The sequence below is a fragment of the Triticum aestivum genome, chromosome 7A, assembly GCF_018294505.1.
Source record: "Triticum aestivum cultivar Chinese Spring chromosome 7A, IWGSC CS RefSeq v2.1, whole genome shotgun sequence".
Lineage (NCBI taxonomy): Eukaryota > Viridiplantae > Streptophyta > Magnoliopsida > Poales > Poaceae > Triticum > Triticum aestivum.
In genome coordinates, this window is record NC_057812.1 from 624,937,164 (window position 1) to 624,943,884 (window position 6,721).

Below are 6,721 nucleotides of genomic sequence, written 5' to 3' on the forward strand. Positions count from 1 at the left end.
TTTTCGGGGTTCCAGAACTTGCGTTAGCTACAGATAACTACAGACTGTTCTATTTTTGATAGATTCGGTTTTTCGTGTGTTGTTTGTTTATTTTGATGAATCTATGGCTAGTAAAATAGTTTATAACCCATATAGAAGTTGGAATACATTAGGTTTAACACCAATATAAATAAATAATGAGTTCATTACAGTACCTTGAAGTGGTGTTTTGTTTTCTTTCGCTAACGGAGCTCACGATATTTTCTACTTTAAGTTTTGTGTTGTGAAGTTTTCAAGTTTTGGGTGAAAGATTTGATGGATTATGGAACAAGGAGTGGCAATAGCCTAAGCTTGGGGATGCCCATGGCATCTAAAGATAATCTAAGGACACCTAAAAGCCAAAACTTGGGGATGCCCTGGAAGGCGTCCCCTCTTTCGTCTACTTCCATCGGTAACTTTACTTGGAGCTATATTTTTATTCACCACATGATATGTGTTTTGCTTGGAGCGTCTTATATTATTTGAGTCTTTATTTGTTAGTTTTCCACAATCATCCTTGCTGTACACACCTTTTGAGAGAAACACACATGCTTCGGAAATTGTTAGAATACTCTATGTGTTTCACTTATATCTTTCGAGTTATATAGTTTTTGCTCTAGTGCTTCACTTATATCTTTTAGGGCACGGGGGTGGATTTTTTTTATAGAAACTATTGTTCTCTCATGATTCACTTAGATTATTTTGAGAGTCCTACAAAACATCATGGTAATTTGCTTTAATTATGTTAGGCATTCAAGATTAATAAAAAAGTTTTCTTATGAGTGTGTTGAATACTATGAGAAGTTTGATACTTGATAATTGTTTTGAGATATGGAGATGATAATATTAGAGTTGTGCTAGTTGAGTAGTTGTGAATTTGAGAAATACTTGTGTTTAAGTTTGTGATTCCCATAACATGCACGTATGGTGAACGTTATGTGATGAAGTCGGAGCATGATTTATTTATTGATTGTCTTCCTTATGAGTGGCGGTCGGGGACGAGCGATGGTCTTTTCCTACCAATCTATCCCCCCTAGGAGCATGCACGTAATACTTTGTTTCGATAACTAATAGATTTTTGCAATAAGTATGTGAGTTCTGTATGACTAATGTCGGGTCCATGGATTATACACACTCTCACCCTTCCACCATTGCTAGCCTCTCTAATACCCCGCACCTTTCGCACGTATCATACACCCACCATATACCTTCCTCAAAACAGCCACCATACCTACCTATCATGGCATTTCCATAGCCATTCCGAGATATATTGCCATGTAACTTTCCACCGTTCCGTTTGCTATGACACGCTCCATCATTGTCATATTGCTTTGCATGATCATGTAGTTAACATTGTATTTGTGGCAAAGCTACCATTCATAATTCTTTCATACATGTCACTCATGCATCATTGCATATCCCGGTACACCACCGGAGGCATTCACATAGAGTCATATTTTGTTCTAAGTATTGAGTTGTAATTGTTGAGTTGTAAGTAAATAAAAAAGTGTGATGATCATCATTATTAGAGCCTTGTCCCAAGTGAGGAAAGGATGATGGAGACTATGATTCCCCCACAAGTCGGGATGAGACTCTGGACTAAAAAAAGAGGCCAAAAAAGAGAGAAAAGGCCCAAATAAAAAAAATGAGAGAAAAAGAGAGAAGGGACAATGCTACTATCCTTTTACCACACTTGTGCTTCAAAGTAGCACCATGATCTTCATGATAGAGAGTCTCCTATGTTATCACTTTCATATACTAGTGGGAATTTTCCATTATAGAACTTGGCTTGTATATTCCAATGATGGGCTTCCTCAAAATGCCCTAGGTCTTCGTGAGCAAGCAAGTTGGATGCACACCCACTTAGTTTCTTTTGTTGAGCTTTCATATACTTATAGCTCTAGTGCATCCGTTGCATGGCAATCCCTACTCACTCACATTAATATCTATTAATGGGCATCTCCATAGCCCATTGATACGCCTAGTTGATGTGAGACTATCTTCTCCCTTTTTGTCTTCTCCACAACCACCATTCTATTCCACATACTATGTCCATGGCTCACGCTCATGTATTGCGTGAAGATTGAAAAAGTTTGAGAACACCCAAAGTATGAAACAATTGCTTGGCTTGTCATTGGGGTTGTGCATGATTTAAATACTTTGTGTGGTGAAGATAGAGCATAGCCAGACTATATGATTTTGTACGGATAACTTTCTTTGGCCATGTTATTTTGAGAAGACATAATTGCTTAGTTAGTATGCTTGAAGTATTATTATTTCCACGTCAATATTGAACTTTTTTCTTGAATCTTTCGGATCTGAATATTCATATCACAATTAAGAGAATTACATTGAAATTATGCCAAGTAGTATTCCACATCAAAAAATCTGTTTTTATCATTTACCTACTCGGAGACGAGCAAGAATTAAGCTTAGGGATGCTTGGTACATCTCCAACGTATCTATAATTTTTTATTGTTCCATCCTATATTATATCCTATTTTGGACATTATTGGGCTTTATTATACACTTTTATATTATTATTTGGACTAACCTATTAACCGGAGGCCCAACCCAGAATTGTTGTTTTTTTGCCTATTTTAGAGTCTCGTAGAAAAAGAATATCAAACGGAGTCCAAACGGAATGAAACCTTCGAGAACGTGATTTTCGGAACAAACATGATCCAGAGGACTTGGACCCTACGTCAAGACATCAACCAGGAAGACATGAGGCAGGGGGGCGCGCCTACCCCCCTAGGCGCGCCCTCCACCCTCGTGGGGCTCACATTGCTCCACCGACGTACTTCTTCCTCCTATATATACCTACGTACCCCCAAACTACCAGATACGGAGCCAAAACCCTAATTCCACCGCCGTAACTTTCTGTATCCACGTGATCCCATCTTAGGGCCTTTTCCGGAGCTCCGCCGGAGGGGGCATCGATCACGGAGGGCTTCTACATCAACACCATAGCCTCTCTAATGAAGTGTGAGTAGTTTACTTCAGACCTTCGGGTCCATAGTTATTAGCTAGATGGCTTCTTCTCTCTTTTTGGACCTCAATACAAAGTTCTCCCCCTCTCTTGTGGAGATCAATTCGATGTAATCTTCTTTTGCGGTGTGTTTGTTGAGATCGATGAATTGTGGGTTTATGATCAAGTTTATCTATGAACAATATTTGAATCTTCTCTAAATTCTTTTATGTATGATTGGTTATCTTTGCAAGTCTCTTCGAATTATCAGTTTGGTTTGGCCTACTAGATTGATCTTTCTTGCAATGGGATAAGTGCTTAGCTTTGGGTTCAATCTTGCGGTGTCCTTTCCTAGTGACAGTAGGGGCAGCAAGGCACGTATTGTATTGTTGCCATCGAGGATAACAAGATGGGGTTTATATCATATTGCATGAGTTTATCCCTCTACATCATGTCATCTTGCTTAAAGCGTTACTCTGTTCTCTTGAACTTAATACTCTAGATGCATGCTGGATAGCGGTCGATGTGTGGAGTAATAGTAGTAGATGCAGGCAGGAGTCGGTCTACTTGTCTCGGACGTGATGCCTATATACATGATCATACCTAGATATTCTCATAACTATGCTCAATTCTGTCAATTGATCAACAGTAATTTGTTTACCCACCGTAATACTTATGCTCTCGAGAGAAGACACTAGAGAAACCTATGGCCCCCATGTCTATTTTCCATTATATTAATCTTCCATCTACAAGCTATTTCCTTTTCCGTTTATTTTGCTTTCTTTACTTTGCATATTTATCATAAAAATAGCAAAAATATTATCTTAGCATATTTACCAGATTTCACTTTCGTAAGTGATCGTGAAGGGATTGACAACCCCTTTATTGCGTTGGTTGCGAGGATTTTATTTGTTTGTGTAGGTACGAGGGACTCACGCGTGGCCTCCTACTGGATTGATAGCTTGGTTCTCAAAAACTGAGGGAAATACTTACGCTACTTTGCTACATCACCCTTTCCTCTTCAAGGGAAAACCAACACAGTGCTCAAGAGGTAGCACCTTTCCCAGTGAAAGCAGGGGAAACAAGGCACGTATTGTATTGTTGCCATAGAGGATAAGAAGATGGGGTTTATATCATATTGCTTGAGTTTATCCCTCTACATCATGTCATCTTGCCTAATGCGTTGCTCTGTTCTTATGAACTTAATACTCTAGATGCATGCTGGATAGCGGTCGATGTGTGGAGTAATAGTAGTGGATACAGAATCGTTTCGGTCTGCTTGTCGCGGACGTGATGCCTAGATACATGATGATGCCTAGATATTCTCATAAGTATTCGCTTTTCTATCAATTGCTCGACAGTAGTTTGTTCACCCACCGTAGAATTTGCTATCTTGAGAGAAGCCACTAGCGAGACCTATGGCCCCCGGGTCTATCTTCCATCATATTATTTTCATATCAGCTTTGCTATTTCTATTACCGTTTATTTTGCAATCTTTATTTTACAATCTATATCATAAAATACCAAAAATATTTATCTTATTATCTCTATCATACCTCACTTCCGTAAGTGACCGTGAAGGGATTGACAACCCCTTTATCGCGTTGGTTGCGAGGTTCTTGTTTGTTTGTGCAGGTACTAGGTGACTTGTATGTTACCTCCTACTGGATTGATACCTTGGTTCTCAAAAACTGAGGGAAATACTTACGCTACTGTGCTGCATCACCCTTTCCACTTCAAGGGAAAACCAACACATGCTCAAGAGGTAGCAAGAAGGATTTCTGGCGCTGTTGTCGGGGAGGTTGCACCAAGTCAAGTCAAGATTTGATCTCCCATCAACAAGCCATTTCTGGCGCCGTTGCTGGGGAGGTTGCATCAAGTCAAGACATACCAAGTACCCATCACAAACTCTTATCCCTCGCATTACGTTATTTTCATTTGCCTCTCCTTTTCCTCTCCCCACTTCACCCTTGCTGTTTTATTCGCCCTCTTTTTCCGCTTGCCTCTTTTTCGTTCGCCTCTTTTTGCTTGCCTCTTGCTTGCTTGTGTGTTGGATTGTTTGTCATGATGGCTCAAGATAATACTAAATTGTGTGATTTTTCCAATACCAACAATAATGATTTTATTAGCACTCCGATTGCTCATCTTACCGATGCCGAATATTGTGAAATTAATACTGCTTTGCTGAGTCTTGTCATGAAAGATCCATTTTCTGGCCTTCCTAGTGAAGATGCCGCTACCCATCTAAACAACTTTGTTGATTTGTGTGATATGCAAAATAAGAAAGATGTGGATAATGATATTGTTAAATTGAAGCTATTCCCGTTTTCGCTTAGAGCTCGTGCTAAAACTTAGTTTTCCTCTTTGTCTAAAAATAGTATTGATTCATGGAATAAGTGCAAAGATGCTTTTATCTCTAAGTATTTTCCTCCCGCTAAGATCATCTCTCTTAGAAACGATATTATGAATTTTAAGCAACTTGATCATGAGCATGTTGCACAAGTTTGGGAGAGGATGAAATTAATGATACGTAATTTGCCCTACACATGGTTTGAATTTGTGGATGATCATACAAAATTTTTATGTTGGATTGAATTTTTCTTCTAGAAATCTTTTAGATTCGGCCGCGGGAGGCACTTTTATGGAAATCACTTTAGGAGAAGCTACTAAACTCCTAGATAATGTTATGGTTAATTATTTTCAATGGCACACCGAAAGATCAACTAGTAAAAAGGTTCATGCTATAGAAGAAATTAATGTTTTGAGTGGAAAGATGGATGAACTTATGAAATTGTTTGCTAATAAGAGTGTTTCTTCTGATTCTAATGATATGCCTTTGTCTACTTTGATTGAGAATAATAATGAATCTATGGATGTGAATTTTGTTGGTAGGAACAATTTTGGTAACAACGCGTATAGAGGAAACTTTAATCCTAGGCCATTCCCTAGTAATTCCTCTAATAATTATGGTAATTCCTAAAACAATTCTTATGGAAATTTTAGTAAGATGCCCTCTGATTTTGAGACTGGTATTAAAGAATTTATGATTTAGCAAAATAATTTTAATTCTTTGCTTGAAGAAAAATTGCCTAAGATTGATGAGTTGGCTAGAAACATGGATAGAATTTCTCTTGATGTTGATTCTTTGAAACTTAGATCTATCCCACCTAAGCATGATATCAATGAGTCTCTCAAAGCCATGTGAATTTCCATTGATGAGTGCAAAGAAAGAACCGCTAGGATGCGTGCTAAAAAAGATTGCTTTATAAAAGCGTGTTCTTCTATTTCCATGATAGTAAGGATGAAGATCTAAAAGGGATTGATGTGTCTCCTATTAAATCTTTGTTTTTCAATATGAATCTTGATAATGATGGTACTGGAGACGAGTCAACTTTAGTTAAAAGGCGTCTCAATGATTCAGAGTTTTTAGATCTTGATGCAAAAATCGGTAAAAGTGGGATTAAAGAGGTCAAAGCTTTACATATCAATGAACCCACTATTTTGGATTTCAATGAATTTAATTATGATAATTGTTGTTTGGTAGATTGTATTTCCTTGTTGCAATCCGTGCTAAATTCTCCTCAATCTTATGATCAAAATAAAGCTTTTACCAAACATATCGTTGATGCGTTAATGCAATCTTATGAAGAAAAGATTGAATTAGAAGTTTCTATTCCTAGAAAACTATATGATGAGTGGGAACCCACTATTAAAATTAAAATTAAAGATCAT